The sequence below is a fragment of the Corvus cornix genome, chromosome 1A (assembly GCF_000738735.6).
Source record: "Corvus cornix cornix isolate S_Up_H32 chromosome 1A, ASM73873v5, whole genome shotgun sequence".
Lineage (NCBI taxonomy): Eukaryota > Metazoa > Chordata > Aves > Passeriformes > Corvidae > Corvus > Corvus cornix.
This window is the reverse complement of record NC_047057.1, coordinates 5,162,669-5,184,531: the sequence shown is the minus strand read 5'-3', so window position 1 is coordinate 5,184,531 and position 21,863 is coordinate 5,162,669. Positions and strand designations below refer to the sequence as shown.

Below are 21,863 nucleotides of genomic sequence, written 5' to 3'. Positions count from 1 at the left end.
AACTGGAAATAGTTTTAAATAAGTCCTGTCACTATGTATATATATTGTATCAAGAAAGAAATCTTGAAATTGGGGGGACATCAAAATGAAACTACAAAAAATGAAAAGTACAAATAATTAATTATTTCTTATGCTGCCTTCTTGTCATTTCCCTTTACCTTTTCTTCCTTCTTTTCCTTCTTATTCTTGTACTAATGCTCCTTAATCTTTAATTCACTTTCTTCTTCCCTCAAATAAATTCTTTTTCTTTTCTTCCTAGCTGATGGTTATTGTTTCCCTTTTCTTTGGCCAGGTAACAATTGACTGGAATTTACTGGCTTGAATTTACTGGCTTTAAAATGAATTAACATGTCCTCTGTGCAAGTTAACCCCTAAGTTTGACCATCTGCTAAATACATCTTTGGATGCAGTAGAGAAAGAGGGTTCAGAGAACAGATGCTGAAAAAAAACGGAAATACAAAATTAAGATGTCCCTTATGAATCCATTCTTGCAGCAGAAAACTGCTGTAACACTGTATTTCAGTTCAAAAAGACTCTAAAAAGATCATGTTTACATAAATTAACATAGGCAGGGACACATCTTTCCCTGATGTCACTTCAAACGCCCTATTGTCTCCAACCCTGGCACTCACTAGTAGCAAATCAAACTTCCCAGCATATACATCTTACAGTCCTGGATTTCCTTTTGTTTTTTCTTTCACTTGAATGCTTGAGAAAGATCACTGAAGACTGGCTTTTCCTGATAAGACTTCCAGATCACTGCTCTAATGAAACCTGTAATTGCACTGTGACTCCTGAGAAGCCATTCAAGTCCTAGTTCAACTAGGAGGCAACTCTGTAGTGAAAAATACTTGGAATAGAAGAGCTTTACTATAAACTTATCCCTTCAAAATAATCAAATCTTTGAGAGTTATTTGCAATTTATAAACTTTCTCTGTCACTATGAAAAACCTATGTCTTGTACTGGAAATTATCTTCACTGGTTAAATGCCAAAGGCATCCTGGGCTGCATCAGGCAGAGCAGGACAGTGGAGTTGATCCTTGCCCTCTTCTCAGCCCTGTTGAGACTTGTATGGGTTTCTGGATCTCCTTTTTTTCCCCAGTAAAGACATCTGGACATACTGGAGCCTGTCCAGTGAAGGACCATGAAGATGAGGAAGGGTCTGGAGCACCTCTCATATGGAAAGCAACTGAGAGAGCTGGGACTGTTCAGACTGGAGAAGAAAACATTGGAAGGAGTAAAGAAGGTAGAGCATTCTCACTGGTCCAGTGACAGGGCAAGAGGCTGTGGCCACAAATTAAAAGAGAGGAAATTCCATTTAAAAATAAGGAAGGACATTTTTATACTACAGGTCATCAAACACTGGCATAGTTTGCCCAAACAAGTTGTGGACTCTCCTTCTCTGGAGATAATTAAAATCCTGCTTGGACAGAGCTCTGACAAACCTGCTGTAGATGACCCTGCTTTTAGCTGGGATTGGACGAGATGAATCCCAGAGGTTCTTTCTGACCTCAGCCAGCTTGTGATTCTGTGAAATGGCAATGAAGGAATTTAACCGGCTTCTGACAACATCCCCCCTAACACAGCTCAACTTCCCCAGAAATACATTGCAAGCTTATTTAACTCTAGCAGACAATATCAGTTAAATTACTGTTTTATTGCTGTACCCATCAGATGGGAACCAGCTCTCATTCACTAGCAGATTTCACACACAAGATGAGTTTTTTCATAGCAAGAACACGGGAATTAATGCTTTTTTCTTTTTTTAAAGAAACAGAATCTGAAACCTTTTAGCACCTTCTAGTACCTAAAGGGGACCGGGATATGCCTGGAGAGGAACTTTGCCAGGGCATGTAGTGGCAGGACAAGGGAGAATGGCTTCAAACAGAAAGAGGGCAGGTTTCAGTTGGGTATTAGGAAGAAATTCTTTACTGTGAGAGCAGTGAAACAGAGGAACAGGTTGCTCAGAGAAGCTGTGGATCACTGGAAGTGTTCAAGGCCAGGCTGGATGGAATTTTGAGCAACCTGGTCTAGTGGAACATGTCCCTGCCCAGGGCAGGGTGGTGGAACAAGGTGACCTTTAAGGCCCCTTTCAACCCAAACCATTCTATGATTCTAGGATGATTCTATGAACATCCCAGCATGGCAGATATTGCCATAGACACACAAGACAATAAAATGTCTTGTGTCCTACCTTGTTTTAGAAATATATCAATACATTTATGAATTCATGATAACACAATGCATTTTTTTAAGTTGCGGTTTATCCAGTCCTGTTGTATCTGACATGAAGTTTTGTTTAAACCTCACTGACAGCTCTAAACCTCTGAGCTTGTATCTTCTAAAGACAGCATAGGAAAAGCCAGAACTATCAGTACGAAGAGAAAAAAGAGGAAGAGGTCCAGAGAGAAGGAGTCATAAAAGAAGGTACACAGAGGAAAGACTGCTATTGCTGACACTTCACTCATTTACAAAACAACAAAACCTCAACCCTACCCAGAAACTTGGCAAGAATATCGTGCATGGGGTATTTTCGACATTTAACTGGATTTGGAAGAGTTGGATACCATTTCTACAAGAGAATCTAAAATCTGACCTTGAATAACTCATTTCTAGGAATAGGGTGTTGAAGTTCTTCTGAAAATAATGTTCAATGCCCATCTGAATCTTTCGATGCCTAAATGCTTTTGAACAATCTGGCCTTTCATCTCCCTATGCTCTAGCTTTTCCTTGTAAAATAGAAAGAATAAAATGTTCTGAGCTCAAAGGAGTACTCTGAAGAAACCATGAAAAGATAAAAATTGAGGTAAAAAGACACAGCCATTGTAGTGACAATGAGTAACAGCAGAGCAGTATGTGCCAGCGCTGCTTCCATCTGACTCACTGCAGTCTGTCACACTTCCTCCAAAAGGTACCTTATAGGAAATGGAAGAAATCAATACAAGACATTTGAGATGGCTTAAAGGATGCTTGAGTAGCATGGGAAGAAATTCTATGATAAATGTTGCCTCTAAGTGCCCTGAACTTGAATCAACAAATAACTGTTTCCACCAACATCCCCCCTGCCCTGATTTTTCTGCTTTTGGCCAAGCCACGGAATTGGGGGCTCCATTCTCTGCTGGTGGAAGAACTGGCAAAGCCTGCACTCTGTGTCATGATTTGCTTCAATATACACACTATTTTAACGGAGATAATTTTCAACTTTTATACTTTTTTTCCCCCTGATAAATATGTTTCCCCATCTCTAAAATTCAGGTCTAAATCCATTGTCTGAATCCATCACACTCCCTGCTCCCTTCGCCCAAGATGCAGTCAAACACTTTCAACTCTGTCTCGACTTCAACATCATGAACCCTTGCACATCTTGTATTGATTTCTAGGCATTCACAGCTTCACTCTCACAGGGTCACAGCACATGTCAAATCTTTCCTGCATTGCACCTTCAAGCAGTGTTTCATCTAAGGAGCTTCGCTTTGCCTGAACTTGTTAGCAGTGACACATTTGTTCCCCAATTAAGCTTTCTTTATAATAATAATAAAAAAGAAATAGAAGTGATTCCTGGCAACTTTTCTATCTTTCTAGTCAGTTGAAACAATTTTATGCAGATGAAGATGCAGCTCCACCAAGCCTTTGAACTTTAAGCATCATCTTTACTTGGCTTTGAACTCTCAACAGGGCCCATGATCTTTCAAAGCAATGTACTCTGCTGTGGAAACTTCAAAAAAAGAGAGAAAAAGGCATGGTTAGAAAAAAAAATGCAAAAGATAGGGTTTTTTTAAATGCTTGATGCTCCTGGAAATAAATAAAAAACCCAACTGAGTGGTATCTGAAGAAGTGTATTCGGCACTCAAGTGTTTCCCTAATTAATTGTTTAGATGAGTGCTAAAATAAATGCAGCAGCAGCAAAGATAAACAAACCACTTTAGTAATAAAGCCATATATTTGTGCAGGCACACAAAAATAAATGGCAGCACTTAATGAGCACAAGCAATGAGAACGAAGAACACACTTCATGTGGGGGACCTATGCTCAGAAAGCTCAAGCTCAAAGATATTTGAGAGGTATCTCACAACCACTTCCCAACCTGCCTCTTGTTTGCCTCTTGCACAGAACCTTGTTTGGCACAGACTAACATTGTAAAAAATGCAGTGTCCTGATGAAGAATCATAGGTCACGTTTCACCTTGCCCGGGCAGCCTCACCAGGGCAAGGAAAACACTTCTGGGGAGAGACTGCTAGCCTAGTTAATTATTATTCCTCTTTATTTTTGTCTGATGATTAACTAATGTAAAATCAATGAAGGGAGATACAGAATAGATGTGTAACATGTACTTCCAAAATGAGAGAGAAAAGCTAAGATGATTCATACAGTCTTTTCCTTCTGACTAGAAAATGAGCTAGCAAAGTATAAATACTGGGGGAAAGTGTTATTTTGTATATGTACGAAAGCAGTTTTAATAGAATTATAAGACCGTTAGAGGCAGGAAAATTCATCTAAGCTACTCTCCCAGAGAGGACAGCATTACACTTCCACACATAATTCTTCCAAAGTTTTATCATGTTCTATCTGTAGATTTCCCAGAATCAGATTTCCCATCATTTCCTGAAAAAAACTATTTTGAAATCTCACAAAAAATATTTTAAATATGCTTTTCACAGTAAACACTTTCAGTTTTGCTTAATTTCCTATTGCTATTTATGGCTTGAAGACCTTATGAAATAGTGCTATTACTTATCTTAGTGTAAATGATTTGACAAGCAGACAAAAACATAAAACCCCACATGCCATACAAATAAATATGTTATTCTCCTCAGAAGCCTTCATAGAACTGACTATTTATTTCTTGCAACTATCACCACGTATGTCCCAGAAAACTGATGAAAAAATCTATTCATGAATATTTAACATCTGTTAAAGGTAGGGAATATTGAGACCATGTTGGATGATGCATAGGACATGTTGTAAGTCTGTTAGTTAATACCAGCTCAGAGAAGTCCAAACAGGAGTATCATGATCTATTGGTCCTATGGCTCCCCAAAGATCAAGATGTGGCATTTAATCAGACCAAGATTTAAAATAAACCTCCAGCAGCCTATTTTCAAGTTATGACAAGAGAAATACTTGGCTCTAGAGGTATAGGCTGTATGACATTATTGGCAACTTATCAGGACAAGAAGAGAAAGAACCTGGATGATTGGCAACTTAATCAGAGGGAGAAAGAAAAATAGAGAAAAGGAACAAAATGAGTGCCTAAACAGTGGTGTGTTGGCTCCTGCGGCTGTCAAAGGTGGCCTTGAGCAGGCAATGGCAGGAGGGCTTACACTGAAGCTTGTCTGCAAAGTAGATGAAACTATTCAGTGCTCCTTGGCATCAATAGCATGCGGCTCCTGAATGTATCTAATCACATTTGGAGAAGCAGGATTCTGCACGGTGTTTTCTGGAGGTCACCATGGCAGCCACAGGAACATGTCCAACAAAATATCACGGATGCGCAGCTTCGATACCAAAAAACTCAGAGAGCTTTAGAACAAAGTCCCCAGTCTTAACTGCAAGCTAAAAAAAAATACAAAATAAAATCTCTGAGCGATCATATTTTGGTACCAGAGGTTGTTTAGTTAACTTGACAGTGTGACCTCATATTTTATTCAACATGTTGTTATTGTGTAAAATATCTCTGCTGAGCATAAACAATGCAAAGTTTTCCTGGATGGGAGCTGAGAAATGGTGGGTTACAGGTTAGATTGTCAAACAAGCCTTGCAAACACCAGTTCTTACTGGGAACAAGCATCGCTTGCTGTTTTCACACAAAGCCCTACTCATAGGTTACTTGTATTTATCCACAGAGTACAGTGGATCAACAGAGGAACTGCAAAATAACGCCCTAAAAATGTGAAGTCTCTTTTCCCACATGAAATGGGATATGGGCAAATAAGGATGTGCTTGGAGGGCAGTCCTGTTAATATTGGGGCCCCTATCTTTTACAATGTTTTGGCTCCTGCTAAGACTTATTAGGAGAAACTTAAAGATAATTCCAAGCAATTTGAAATCCTCTATCAGACTCCAGAATTACTCACTCTTGCATTCTGTATGCCAGAAAGAGAAACCATAATGTAGAGCAAAATTATTTCTGGAACTGCACATTGCACATTTTCACTATAAAGCATATCACAAGCTTTGACACAGAGATAACTAAGCGATTACTTGTCAACCTCCTCTCATTCCATCAGTCTTAAAAATTAGGATAAAAAAAGCTTTTCATGTGCAACAACGGGCTACATATTAGTCCTGCAGAATTGTAAAAAATGTGGAACTAAATATCAGACAAGCCCAATTTAAAATGATGAAACACTTCTGAATTCTAAAACAATTAGGCTAATTTACAACACATGGCCTGATACACTGGAAGTTTTAATCCTTTTATTTTCATTTTTAAAAGAGGGGACATTTTCCATGCTAGTCATAAATTACTACAATCAAGACTTATTTATTTTTTTCTCTGAATACTGTTCAGGAGCAATTCTAACATCCCCTAAAGAGGTTTGTGGAAGATTTATATTTTACCTGGGAAGATATACACGGAAGTAAATTACAGAGTTAGGAAAGGCAAACCATGACTCTAACTAAAGAAGAGCACCACCTCCTTTTTCTGTGCCTTTTCAGTGATGCTGTGATGCAAATTTACTCAGTTTTCATTGCTAGGTTCCTCATTTCTGCTTGTAAATCAGGCATCCTGGGATGCTCTGAGGATTAATCAGATGAGGGTTGCAGTTTTCTCCTCTACTCTTTGTAATGGCTCCTCCCAGAAAACACATGCATCTTAAATATTTCTGATCCCTCTGGGGGTGAGATTTAAACAAACACTGACATTGGCAATGCAGCCCTGCTTGATCACGGTACTAAAAAGTCATTATGTGTGTTTCAATATCCACTCAGTTATTACCAGTCTTTTAAAACAAAGAGAAAACTGGAGAAACTATTTTTTCCTTACCACAAGGCAATGTTAGTGATGGCAGCAACATTGCTCAAAACCTACTCGGAAGAATATTTTGGCTCCTTTGTTACAGAATACTGACATTTAAATGATAAAACATAAAACAAAAGATACAGGGCATCCACAACACTTTCAAGGCTTTCCCTTTTGCAACACACATGGACAATGGATCTTAAACGAAAGTTCTGTTTCTCTACACTTAAGGGTATTAATATTTTAGTATGACTGCATCTGTGAATGAAGACATTCAAAAAGCCATTATGTTTTCAACTTAGGTTAATAATAAGGCTATTTTTCCACCCACTCTCTGGCACAGCTGTAATGTTCTTGGCCTCAAGTGGGAGGCAATGTGGAACAAGGATTAGCAAGATGGATGATATACAACATACAGTGCCAGTTCATATAAAATATTACTAGATTGGAAATGACTGTTTACTGTCTCAGTGATTATATGATCACTTTTTTTCCTTCCAAAGAACATACAGGATGTGACGCTCCTCTATGCCAATAAAGCTTAGTGCATAGCACCTGGGTAACGACAAATTAATTTTTGAGCTAAGCCTGATGAAGGGGTCAGCCAAAATCCTAGGCAGAGTTTATCCCCAGTACTATTTTACATGATGGAAAATGCATCCCTCCAATTCATCAATATTAGCACAGAAGAGAGATTATACAACAGAAAATAAATAAAATGGGGGGACTGAAACACCAAAAAAATGTTATGACTGTGTGTGTTTACAGTACAATAATAAAACATTTAATCTTGGGGGTTTGGGGGGGAGTTGGAAAGAGCGTCTCATAGCCCACTTCCAAATAAAATCAGTCAAAACATTTAGGCATGTACAGAACAAGCGTAGATTTGGCAGACAACAGGCTGGACGAACCAGCAGGGTTTTTTTCATTCAAGTTAGGTTTCCAAACTTGAGACCTTTGCGTCCTGGAACTCAAAATCTCTCGCCTCATCTAGTAGACCCACCCCTCTTAACAAAGGCCACAGTGGCTCTACCATGAGCAGCCAGGGATACTGAGCCCTGGATTCTGGCATGTTCATGTACAGTCTTACCTCAAACCAGAAACCACGTGGGTCAAGTGTTATGTCTGATCCAGCCATAAAACTTCTTTAACCACAAAGTCAACATGAGTTGCTTAAATACCAAGTGCTCAGCAGTTCCCATCCCTTGGACTACTGGCCACAGCCACTGCCAAAATATCAGCAATACTTCAGAATTGAAAAATGTTTTCTTTAATAATTTTAGTGAGAGAGCACTTTCACATGAAAGAGAAACAAAAGTGTTTCTAAATGGCAAAATCATTTCTCGTCCCTAAGCAAAGATCCTCTGAAAGCTGTGTGCACAACCCAAAGCACCTCCATTTTCATGTGGTTTACTGATTTAATAAAACACATAAACAGGCTTATATCATTATTCTGCCAGCTGCAGATGATCTAGATTCACTGAGCAAACTATTCCCACAAAAATATTTTAATTGAAATTAATCTTAATGTTCACTCCTCCTTCCCCCACAAGCCAACATCGAGGCACTTTGAAATGCACATTAGCTACTTCAATAAATAAGTGAGCAATTCTTGGTTTTCTTAACCACACAGGGCATAAGTGGATGATCTCTTTGCATGCCGTGGATGATGAAAAAGACATTAAGTATTAGGATTTTTCCTGTTTGGGTAGCCCTGTGAGAGCAAGCCAAGTTTGCAAGCTTGCTCTCCCTATCATTTCCAAAGCATCACAGTTTCCATGAGCAGTGCCTCTCCCAGTCAGGTCACCAAAACCTCAGCCCTGCATGCCCCAGCCTTTTCTTTTGCAGGGCTTTGTTCCAACACTCGGAGCAACTACCCAAAGTTTGAAAGTCTGCTCCTTTGACACACTCGATTTGGCAAGTGTAGAAAAAATGCTGTTAGATGAGAAAAAAGAAAAAAGAAGTGAGAAGTAGGCACATTCCCTTCTCCTACTCGCTCTCTAATGATCTTTGTGCTATTTTCTTTTAATTCTTGTTTAAAATTTCAGCCCTTTACAGTAAGATCAGCAAGAACAGACCTTTGCTTCACCAAAGATGCACAAAGCCCTTTTGTTGAGAACATGGGCCCAAAACTGGCGTCTGGGCCATGCAACTCTCAGTGCAGGCACACTGTCAATCCTTCTTGTTCAGCTCTGCTGTCAGTGTTTCAGGACAAAGATCATTCTACCAATCTGTTTGTACAGCATATTGTACAATCTGTTATGTGCATCTGCAATACAAACAGTAAATGATAATAAGGAGCATGTGGACAAGGCTGGAGCCCCAGATTTAGGGTCCCTTTGTTATCTGTGGCTCATGGACCCTGGTCTGCATCTGCACTTTTGACTTGCTGCATGCACACAATGTACCATGGGCACTCGCCATGAAATCTAAAGACTGCCTATTCCCAATTAAAAATACCCAAATGGTGGTTTTTTTCCCCTTCCTCCTATTTCAAGGGAGTAATTCAAAAGTTAAAACCATACCAATGGGAATGAGACACCAAATTACCTTTTGTAATATCCTTCTCAAATACAAAACAAAGCCATGAAACTTAGGGAGAAAGAGGAACAGCTCATGCCAGATGTTACCTAACGAATGTTCAATCATGAACACTACATACAAATGTATGAGAAAAAAATGCCTACTCTTAAACAGATTGTTCCCCAAAATCACATCTGACTGCAACAGTAATAATGTTTCTTATCCTTACTAAATATCTGTCTTTTTTTTTTGAAGACAGCAAACTCAGCTGACATTTCTGCACAGAACGTGGCGCTCTGCTCCTTGCAGCGCAGATTGCCAGGCTGCTGCTTTACATGCTGATTTCTCTTTTGTGAACTGAGACCTTGAGTACTTTCACGGGGGAAAAGCGGATCAATGATTTTTTAAGAGAGCTAAACAATTCTGTGTAATGAACATCAGTTAACACGGGCAATTACTCTTTCTTTTTCTCCCCCAAAACAACACCACAAAAAGAAAGAGGAGATTGTAACTCCTTTGAATGGCCTCACTGACTGTACCAGAATGCCACCCGCACACAGAAATACGGGTGGGTGAAGCTCAGGAGTGACATGTGGCTTGTTAAAATATAAGATGCGTAGGTGAATAAAAACTTTTGCCATTTGATTCAGCCAACAATAAAGAGACTTGTTGTAGAAACTATTTTACTGTTTCCCAATTTTCATGAAAGATTGGTTCAAACCCTCTTTCTTTGTTGCTTTTTTTGCTGAATGAATGGAGAATAAAAGAGTTTTTTTCCGCTAGATTTCATGTATTCGCTTTTTAGAAAATGCATGTGAAAGGAAAACAAAATAATATCAAACATAAAGGAGATGCAGGCTTCAATGGGATTTTTTTTTTGACATTCAAAAATATTCTGCAAAAACATCCAATATATCACATTTTCTCCTTAATGGTTAAAACATAAGAGTCGGAAAACTATGGATATCTTTATCCATGGTTTGAAGCATGTCTCTGCCTATGTCCCTGTGTTTCCACGCGTCTGAGTTTTCTGTTTATATCATGTGAATATGTAAATGCAGTTCATTTGCATTTCTGCTTTTATGTAGGAAGTCACACAAAATACCCCTCTGTATCTCATTGTGGCACATCTGTATAATGCAAGAGTGAGAGTCCTGCATTAACAACAGCATTGAAAATACCACCAGGATTATTCAATTAAATCCCTCTGCCATCACTGCTGTTATTTGTGGTGGGCTTCCAAGCCCCAGCCTGGATCACCCCGGGTCTCTCTTGAACACCCAGACAATGCTTGGTTCCATCACTGGTACAGCCATTACCCAAACCCACTGCACTCAAGCTGGAAAGGACACTCATGCCAAAACCACACCTCCATGAGACACTTGGGAGAGGAATCTCCATAAAGAGCCTTGTTAAAAGGCTTGGTGATTCCATGCTCTGTACACACACCAGTGCCTGTTCCCAGCTCCTAGCCTGTTTCTGTTCAGCAAAGCAGTAAAGGAAATGCTTTAATTTTAATCACTTGCTGAAGTCATCAGGACTGTGTGCTTAGTTGAGCAGGGGTCTTTATGAGCCAAATATTATTCTTAGTAATAAGGAGACCTGGCAATACACTAGATGGAGCTTTTGATAGTAAGTAACATTAATTCAATTAAATCCTCTTACAGCACACACTCTCCAGCTAATGCAGTTTACAGTGAAATTTTCTCTGGCACTCATTTAAATATAATTGCTGCACTTATCTTGTCATGAGGAAATTTCTGAAGGTTACTTCTACTGTGCATGTGTAAACCTACAAGCTACACTGACCTTTAGTTTTGAGATTTTTTTTGAACTACTTAAACTGCAGAATCTAAATAATGATGATGATAATAATAATAATAGTAATGATTCCCTACTTTCACACAGCACCTTTTAACTCAATATATACCCAAGCGAGAACTAGCAAGTAACAAAGCACAGAAAGGCATCACATGCTAACTGGAAAGCTAAAACTGTTGGAAGTGAAAAGGTTGGAAGATGACACATTTGGAAACCTGAATTTTCATAGAGTGTTTTGCACAGTTCTTCTGAAAAACATGAAGGCGTTCTCCATGGAGACAATTTCATATTTACCTTTCATACACAAGCTGACATTATTTATAGCTATGGGGCATCATCTTCTGTCTGAATCAGAAAAGAGGTTCACATCCATTGACCCAATAGACTGGTTTTGGTGACAGTCCCAGCTGTTCTCCTATAGGTAGCCCAGTGATATACTGGAAAGCAGTCTCAATCACTTGCAAAACTGGAAAATGGGAGGTATCAGCCAAAAAACCCCAGTACACAAACCAAAACCCACCCAAACACAAAGTAAAACTTCAGTGTGTGTGCACAACTACCCATCAAGCCAAAGTCTTGAGAATTTAATGAAATATGGGAAGAACAAGTGTATAGATAGGAAGAGAAAACTGCTGAACATGATGGAAAAGAGCATTTTGGAAAGCCCTAAATATACACAGCAGACATTTCAGGCCCTTGTCCAGGGTAAACCTTCCCCAACAGCTCTTTTTCTTGTCTTCTCCTTCTCACAATGAGAAGCATCCTCAAATTAGAGATCTACTCGATTTTACCCTTTGAAATAGAGAAGAAATAATAATTTTGGGTTACTCTGCACCAAGCAGAGCATAACCAAGCAATGCACACCAAAGTGCTGAGAGCCATGGGAAGTGGGAAATACAAAATCTAAAGGGGAAAAAACAACTTCTGTGGCCACTCAACCTCTGTCCTGAGCTCAGCACTGCAAAAGGAAACCCTGCTGCCTAGTTTTTACTTCTCTTTATGCATGGGCAGGTGTTTGGAAGGGTGGGAAAGATTCAAAATATTTTTTTTGGCCGCCAAGTCTCACAAAGACTTTTTAATTTTTTTTTAGTATTAAATAAAAAGAAGGACCAAGGACCCTGCTTTCCCCATTTCCATCCTCCTGCTCAGACTCAGATGCCTGTCACATTAAGAAACATCAAGCGATTTTGTTCAGCTCTTATGGCACACAATAGCAGACGTTCAAGGGAGAATGTGGGACTGCAAAGCATTTTAAAACTCTTAAATAAAATGTGGGCTACAGTAGGCTCTCATTCAGAAGCAACATTTTCCCTTCCACTGAGAGTTCCCCCACGCTCTGGTGAAGTGAATTAAAATTGACACCGAGAAAAATCTAATTGAGCCAGAGACAACACAACACTTTTCACTATAGAAACTCAAGTCCTGGTGGAATTACTTGGGTTAATATAGTCCATTTTAAATCTACAATGATTTTTATATCCCATGATCTGCAAATAATAAAGGAAGATTGTTGTTTAAGACTCATTGTATTAATTAGGGGGAGCATAGGAAGAGTTAGAGCTGGTGCCTTTGGGTCTGCTCCACACTTGTTTTCTAACTGCAGTTCTCATCAGATCCGATTAATATGTAAATAAACTAATGCAGATCTCACCTGGGCAGTGTTAACATAACAAAATTTTTGTGTCAACCAGCTCAGAGATTCATGCTCTGAAAACGAAGGGAGCAGATTTGATGTAGGCAAAATGACACCAGCACAGACATGACATTATTTTCTGCCTGCTCAAAGTGACTCAAAAAATTTGGGAAAAGTCCCCCCAGGCCTCTGTATCTCAATTCTTCCAGCTGGTAAAAATGGAGTGATGCTATTTGTCTCCCTTTGCAAAACACTTGGAGATGTCTGGCTGAAGCAGCAGCGCTGCTCCTTACGGTGCCACACTCATCCTTGCAGCAAAAAGTTTCATGCAGTATATTAAATTAATCTACTCCCTATTGTGGTACAGCTCCCTAAAATTGCAGTTGAAGGCATGACATCTTGAGCTACGAGGAGATTTTAATTATTGTTTGAAACATAAATTTTCCCAATTCAGTTGGGTGAATAAGAGACACGGTTTATTAGAAAACATCTTCCACCTCTTTACAGCTCTGCTTAGTCCTCTAAAAGAATGCCTGACTCGGATGCAGTAGTTATTTTAAATTAAAACCACAAGGTAGTAGACACTGAAGTTTTCTCTTCCACAAATAATAATGAATTTATGCACCACAGAGTTTAATCTGCAGAGTGAAAGTCTAATGTCCCACTTAAAACTGCATACTCATGGGCATAGATTAGACAGTAATTAAGTTCAGTGAGAAACTGAAAAGATCCACTGGAAACATTCAAATTTAATTTATTCACTGGCTTGTCTCAGAGTGTTTTTATAAGCAATTAGAAAGACACAGATTCCTGAAAATGCATTCTTTCCCAAAACAGATGGACCAGGAGATTTATATGGCATACGCAGCCTTCCACCCACAGCTCACTGGCTTGAGTTAAGCTCAAACCAGGCTTAGAAGCCACTACCAGACTTTATCCTTGGGGAATTATTTGCTATCCTTTTGAAATATGCTGATGGTTACAGTGCACTATGAAACTGATATCTAAAAAAAAAGTAATACTACAACTGGCACAGCACATCCTTTTATAGCATCTGTATCACTGAAGTCTGACACTGAGCAGGTTGTGGATCCTGCCAGACCCAAAACATGCCCAAATCTGCCCTCTTGCTACCCTGCTCCCACAAAAAAATATACAGGGTGACAAGGTCTGGTGCAGGGAAGATGGAAGTAATGAAATAGTAATTAATTTACACTGCTATACCTATCTGCTTTTAATGCATTTCAAAATTATAAAGAATAGCAGACATCCTTTCAAGGCCCTCCTGGGGTTTAAATTTCATGTTAAGGACTAGGAAAATTGATGACATATTTATGCTAAAACTTTTAATGTGGTCTTTAGCTTTTTATTGTGACCCATCATTGTAATATTTATGTCTCTCACATCATCTCAGCAGTGACAGAGAAATTCTTACTGCCTTGGAGTCTCTCCCTCTATCTTTTAATAAGGAAATCTTCCTTCATTGTGGGTTTTAATTTTAGGCTATTATTTATTTGTGCATATATGTGCACAGGCACTTGTGACTGATTTTTGTGGGGTGACAGGAGCAGAAGATAAAAGCAATAAAATGCTGTTTTTGCAGTGGAAATGAGAGATTTGGAAGATGCAGTACAGCTGAAATCCATGCTCATAAGACTACTCTCCAATTGCACTTCATTTTTGACACTTCTCAGTTGTCAAATATTTTCTTACTTTGAGCTCCTTGACAAAGTGTGTGAAGATTTCAGACCAGTCCTCAAAACCTTTGCAAAACCTCCTCTTGTGTTAGAACCAAATGATTTTGATATTAGAACTGAATAGAATCAGGAACACTACATAACAAGAGAAGGGTTGTGTGGTTTGTTTTGAAGCCATTGTCCTTTAACAAAAACTCACATAACTTTTTATGTGACGAGCAGACTAATACTGTATGTTTATTCATGTAATAGAAAATTGGAAGAGGAAAGAATTTCAGTGCCACAATGTCATAAAATGGTTGAATCTCATTGATGTGAGAGTTAATATGCAACTAAAGAAACTGGATACCATGAATATCAAACTGACAGTATCTGGCACTTTTATAGATGTATATATTTTAAACGTAGGCAGCAATCTTGAAAATACTTAAACATGCCTGTGTTTTATGTCTGAGTATTATATCTATTGATTAATTCCTGCGTGCAAGTGTGTGCATGACTTGACTTAGATTTTTTCATGCATTACGATTTTCGCCTTTGAGATTATATATTTGAGAAACTGAGGTTTGGCATATTATTCACATTCAACAAAGCAATTTGATTAGTTGGTTTTTTTCAATTTTGCTGAAAGCTCAGGCTGTTTTAACTGCCTGCCTACGTGGTTTTTTTCCCCAATGAAGTGATGTCATTACAAACAACAGATTACACATTTATATTTTAAGAACATTTGGGACTCTCTTTTAAAGATGTTCTAAAATATTCTATAAGTAAATGCTGAATGATGTGCTGAAGTTGCCAACATTATAGCATGCCCAAAGTGAAGTTTAAAAAGTCCTTTTCAAACACTGCTTTATTCAATTTGCCTTTTCCCCAAGTGTTTATCAGACATGTACATTAGAGAGAACCACAATTGGAATATGAAATCCTGCTCTTCTCATGGCTGGTCTGCACATGGGTTTTCTACCAATTTAACTAAAAAAATCCATGTAGTTAAAGTTTATGCATTTTTTTCAGCATAGATGTAATTAATAATGTGCTTACACAGTCTTAGCTTAATTTTTAAAATTAATATGCAGTTGTAAATCATAGTTAAGCTGCTATGAAACTGCAGCCAATGAGCCCCAAAGTGATCTACTTTAATCCCTTCGAGATGTATTGTTTTTATTAACTTCTTACAGCAATACCTAGAGTCCTCATTTCTGGACCAAGCTCCCACTGCGATAAATACCATAAAAATAGGGATGGAAAAGATACCCAAAAAAAAAGCTTCATTCTGCTACAGCTCCAGTCATTCATATGCTGTATACAGGAACTTCAGAAACAAGGCTAAGGAAAGGTTTGTGTGCTGCCTCTATATTTAAATACTACAGCCGAAAAATCCTCTACCCAACTCCCCCCACGACCCTCTACCCTTTTCAATCTGCAACCACAGCCCCCTACTCCTGTTACAGTGTCTTCACAAATATCTTCCACTACTTCTGCTCTGTCTGGCTGGGTTGGGTTTGCTGTGATAATTTTTGCTATCAAAGGGGCTGACTTTCTTGCCATTGTCAATGAAGGGAGTATTACAGTGAGACTGATTTATGTGGGCAAGAGGTTTGCAGTCAAGTACACAATGGGATGTTATCCTCATCTGCTTCCTCTCTTCAAATCAATGCAGAAAATATCAGGGGACACCAATCTCAGCCCCTCTTCATGCTGGACATAGCTAAGCCACTGATGGCTGTGTCCATTGCAGCCTTGACACCTTGTCCTGTTTATGGGGTGAAATGGCACTTGGACACAGGGAGCGGTCGTGTCACATCCTGTTCCAGTTGCATTATTTCAAAACAATAAATGGAAGCAAGCAAAAGAAAAGTTTCTTTTGGAACTCTTCTCACTGCTTCTTCTGGAAGCCATTCTCTGCTCTGAAAGCGGAGGAAGAAAGTTTGACTTGAGAAGTTGAATTTTTTTTCTGTTGGCATGCTGTTCCTCAGTCTTAAGTCTATGCTGGGCAGTCCCTGGGTTTAATATTAATTGAAAGAGCTTATCTATTCCTGCCTTTGGTATGCACTTCAACATACTGCAGAAACTTCAATTGCATCCCCTTATAACTTTTTCTTTCCAAACCAAGGTACAATCCTGTATTCTTCCTCAGCTTTTCTCCTTTTAGTTTTCTTGTAAGTCAATGTTTGAAGCCCTTTACAAGTTAACCTTCTTAGACCTTTCACCATGGCTCAACCCTTCCTGACTTCATACAAAATCATGCTGCTCTTCTCTGGACCTCTGCCCTTTTCTATAGAATGGTACTAAATATTGCTAACTGTAGTTTAAGCATGATTAAAAAAACCCTTCTTTAAGTGGTGCAGTATTTCCTTGAAAGCTCTATTCAATGCTTCCATTCAAACAGCTTCGCATTTTCTGTGCCTTTTTGACCACACAGACACAAAACATCATCTCAGTCCTTTTATGAAATGTGCACTCTTTGAATCCTCTCCTGCTCTCAAATCTTTGAAAAACACAATCATTCAACACATGTGTTCGCTCAAAATAAAATTTACTCTTGCTCATGGTTCATTTTACCCAGCAGAATCTCTTTGTATTGGATTGTTCTCTCCAGGTTATCAGGTGGCTTCTCCCCCATCTAGTCCCTTCTGCATGATCCAAAAAGTTGGATAACAAGTTGGTGGTTCATTCTGTCAAAGCCATTTACATAGAGAGTGAAAAAGTATTGATCTCCAATAACAGTCCCTGTTGCTCTCCAATCATCATCCCCTCTCTTCCCCTGGCCCACAACCTTTCCCCATTCTAATCTGCCCTCGATCATCTACCCAGCTCCTTTCTCCATTTTGAAATGGGCCCTTCTCTGCTTCACCAGCAACTGCATGGATTAGTCTTCCGTGTGACACTGTGTGAAATGCCCCCGGGAAATCCAGCTTGATTATATAGATGATTTCACACCTGTCCACTTTCACAGAAACTTCTTGAAAAACTCCATCAGATTTGTCGAGTAGGAATTACCTTTTATAAAAATTAGCTGACATCTGGAATATATTCCATTATGTTATTTACAACCCATTTAAAATTATAGATTTAAGATTCCTTAAGGTTTAAATTTAAACACCCTACAGTAAGAAACTTTAAGTTAAAAATTCAACTTTATCATTCACACTTCTTTCCCATTGTACTTGTATTTAATGACAACATCTGGATTTTGCCAGTCTTTGTCGCGTGAAGTTTCTTATAGTGCACAACGCACCAGCTAAAAAAATAACATACAAGGCACTTTTTAATGCAGTGCAGTAAGAGATTTCAAGTCTGCATAGTAAAAAAATATCTGTCAGCCACCATCACCGAAATTTAGTCTAACACACAGATGCACAATGGCTGTGGTCACACGTTGTGCCATTTCAACAGCAAATGTGCTCATGGTGCAACTCATCTGATCTCAAAAGCTAAACACTGTTCACGTGGGCCAGTGAGAGCATTCAAAACACAGAATAAGACACAATGTGTAAAGAAACCCTGGCCCCTGGTGCGCTGGCTGAAGGGAGCTTTTAGAGAGCATCTAAAACAATTTTGCCAAACACAAATATTGAAATTGCCTGAAGGAGAGGAGGGTGCAATCGGCTGGCTGGTGTCGCAGGGGCAGGCAAGGAACAAGGAGCAGCAGGTCTTTGCTGCAGGTTAGGACACTCAGGATGGGCCCGTGTGACAAACCAAGTGCCACAGCTCTGCTGCTGTGCAGGACTGCCCAAGTTCCCTTTTCTCCTGCTGTACTGGGCACTGCGAGAGGGACCTGCTGGAGGAAAGGAATTGTCCCCCCCTGCCTGCACCAGACTGTTTTGGAAGGGCTAAACTGAGGCTGAAATGGTGCCCCAAGCAAGCAAGGTAACTTCTGCCTCCTGTATGCATATCACTCTCTCTCTCTACATACACATAACTATATATACCTGTATGCCTCCTTGCCCACCCACTCTCTCCTGTATGCAGCAGATGAATGCCTCATTATCAGATTCCTCTGCTCGCTTCCTGGTAGACTTAAATTACCATGTTAAATAGGATAATAATAAACACTGGCCTTTAACTACAGTACATCCTTGTTCACTCAGCAGCCTCCCTCTAATCTGATAAAGGGTCTGTGAAAGGCTACAAGCAAATAAGGAGTCAGTTGTTACATGGGTGCTTCTCCCTGCTTTCCTATGATTCCTATGGCAGCAGAAAGAGATTCAGGCTCACAAAGCTGGTTTAGAGGATCTTGATCCCTGCAAGAATTATCAGGTATTGAAACAGAGGCAATGTGCCAAAAGGACATAGTGGATCTGGCCCAAGACTCTTCTGCTGCATTTCAAAAGGCAAAAGTAGCCCTGTGCCATCTGCTTGCTTCAGCACTTGGACTCTGAAACCAAGGTACCCAAGGAAATCTTTCCGGCTTAGGAAAACAGTGGGAAGAAGAGAGATCTCGGTGGCAGTGTGTGCTGCCTGCACACAGAGCTCGCTACATTTGAGGCATTAGAGCAGCTCTTTTTAACAACTACCCTGGAAAAAGTCATCTACCCACCCAGAATAAATTATATAAAGGGAGCAAGCTGGATTGGGAACAGAGAGGGCTGATCTGCCCAGACTTTGAATCCCCTTAGCCCCCAGAAGCCAGAAGTGCCATTTATTTCAGTGGTACAGAATTTTCGGCCCTTTTTTTTTTTTTTTTTTTTTTTAACTTCTTTAGTTTACCTAATCCCCCAGATTTCTCTTGTTGCAGAAAGAGGAAGAAGCCTTACAAAACAACAGGGGATAAAAACAAAGTCAAATTACTTTGCTGAGGTCTTTCACACATCCAAAAGAAGCAGAGAAATGCAAACTCTGGAAAGCATGAGGAATTTCCTAGAATGCAGCCATTCCTGAAGCTCCCAATTAATAAAGCCAAGCTTCAATGTTTGCATTAGTATCAATACATCTGTGGAATTAAGATGGCTTTCCTCTGGTTTTCCAGAGTGAGGTAAACTTGGCTTTCTACCTGTCTTCCTCCAGCCTCAGCTTTGCAGAGCTGGCAAGCAATACAAAAAAGGAGGAAAGACATGAACTAGGCCGTCTGTCGTTGGAGGGTATGAAAGACAGTCTGAATAACAGCAGGAGAGAGAGAAGCAGCCTATGGTTATTTTTGACAGAATTGGGAGAGACTCAGATTGCAGCTTCATAACCAGTTCATCAGAGAAAAACTCTGTCCAAATTAGAGGATCCCCTTTGGCCAAGCTCACAGAAATACACAACCCTTGCCTGAGAGGAGAGAAATCTTTCGAAAATCAAAATGCCTTTCTTTAAAGAGCAAAACTGAACTGCTCCCCGCCCCGTGTGGTGTAGTAACACCAACTTGCATTCCTGTCATTGCAACTCGTGGCTTGCAGCATAATCAGAGAAAATATCTGTGTGACACCAGGCTGTGAATGTTCTGCCTGGCACACAGTCCCAACCATGCAATGAAATGAAAAATGCACTTTTTTCTACCTTACCCAACCACATGGTCCCCTTGATGGACTGTTCTACACAACTGGAGGTGATAAAAAGGCTGAGCAGGCAGAAAAATGCCTGGAACAACCCAAATCCACCCAGCTCAAATTAAATAAAAAGGGTTGTTTTGTGTGGGTATTTACACATAAGAGGAGCATGGAATTTGACTCCACCTCAGACATGTGATTTTTGGTGTTGTCCTGTACAGGGACAGGAGTTAGACTCCGTGATCCTTGCAGTTCAGGATTTTCTATAATTCTGTTATCTCCAAACAAAAAATGAAAACTCAGTTTCATTATTAAATGCCAATTAGATAGTATACATGAAGTATTTCTCATGCATTGTGATGAAAAGAAGACTGTAAGATGTTCCTCAGGGCAATTTTTTGGTTTGTTTCTAGCATTCTTAACAATCTTTCACACAGAATCCTTTGTGCTACTGGATTAAGAAAATAAAGATCATTCCTAGTCAAGAGATATCCACAAGAAACTCAAGAGGTTTCTAGAAACCTTGCTGGCAGATTCAGCCAGGAGGAAGGATAGAGCCAGCATGGAGATACACTCTTCCAAGGCTTCCAAGGGAAAAGCTGACCACCAGAGGAGCTTGCTGCTGGTACCAGAGAAAAGCAAGTCTGAAGGTTATTCTGCCTGTCTTCAGGATTAATTTCATTTACTCATTAATTAACACATAATGCCTGAAGTGACAAGCATAATCTCTGCGTGGCTGAAAAAGAGTCCAAGCAATAAGCATCCCCAAAATCCAGCCACCTTTCAAAAAGGATATTGTGTATGGAGACTACAAACATTGATAATTACTATACAATGATTTGCATGACCTATGCTTCATACTTATGCCTTTCAGCTGCCTAATGGACAGGTACACTGATTCCCAGAAATGGGAATCAATGGGTTTCGTCTGACCACAATATCAGTCTCACTTCATTTACTGCTTAGTGGGAAGGCATTGCTGTGACCCAGGAATCAGCTCTGTCCAAATGGATGAGTCTCAAAGTTCAGCATTTTACTGGTTTAAACTAAGGAGGAGTTTGCTCATCCATAGCAGCCTGGACTGCAGAAAATCCTGTTGTTTGACCTCTTAAAGCATTACAAGAAAAAGACATTTGGTGAGGGCTCTGTACTAACACAGCAGGGGAGTACAAGCTACAATACATCAATCCTGGGCTGGAAGCAGAACTACACTGAAACACTCCAACCAGACATACCTTCTGCTTCTGAATCACAGAATCATGGAATGGTTTGGGTTAGAATGGACCTTAAAAACCAACCAGTTCCAGCCCTCTTGCCATGGACAGGAACACCTTCCACTAGAGCAGGCTGTTAACACAACATAGCCTTGAACGCTTCCAGGGATGGGGAAGGGAAAGAGTGATCTAGTACAGACACTTGATTAGCAGGAAGGTACAGTGAGCAGGACTCCCTCCCTGACACTTTTTTGAGACCAATGCACCAAGTCTTTTAACCAGAAGTGAGAGATGCAAGGAACCCAAAATGGACCACGGTCACTCAAAGTACCCAACTGCTTAAACTGGGCAGCAAAAAGAAGGCACTGAGAGGATCCTCTGCCTGGTACCAGGGCAAGGGAGATATGCTGAGCCATGGCAGTGCTTTACCCAAAAGCACAGGAGCGCCCGAGGTTGTGCTGTGTGCCTCCCACAATGGCAGCCACCTCTCATCTCCAGTGAGGGCTGTTTTGCACTGTTAACTTTGCTGCGAGCCCACA

The 21,863-nt window shown here is 39.8% G+C and overlaps 1 protein-coding gene across 14 annotated transcripts in view; it reads right to left on the bottom strand.

Annotated features, from left to right (window-relative positions):
- Nucleotides 1–21,863, bottom strand: part of CELF2 (CUGBP Elav-like family member 2) — a 550,097-nt gene that overhangs the window by 110,444 nt on the left and 417,790 nt on the right. The gene's annotated exons all lie outside the window — the stretch shown is intronic.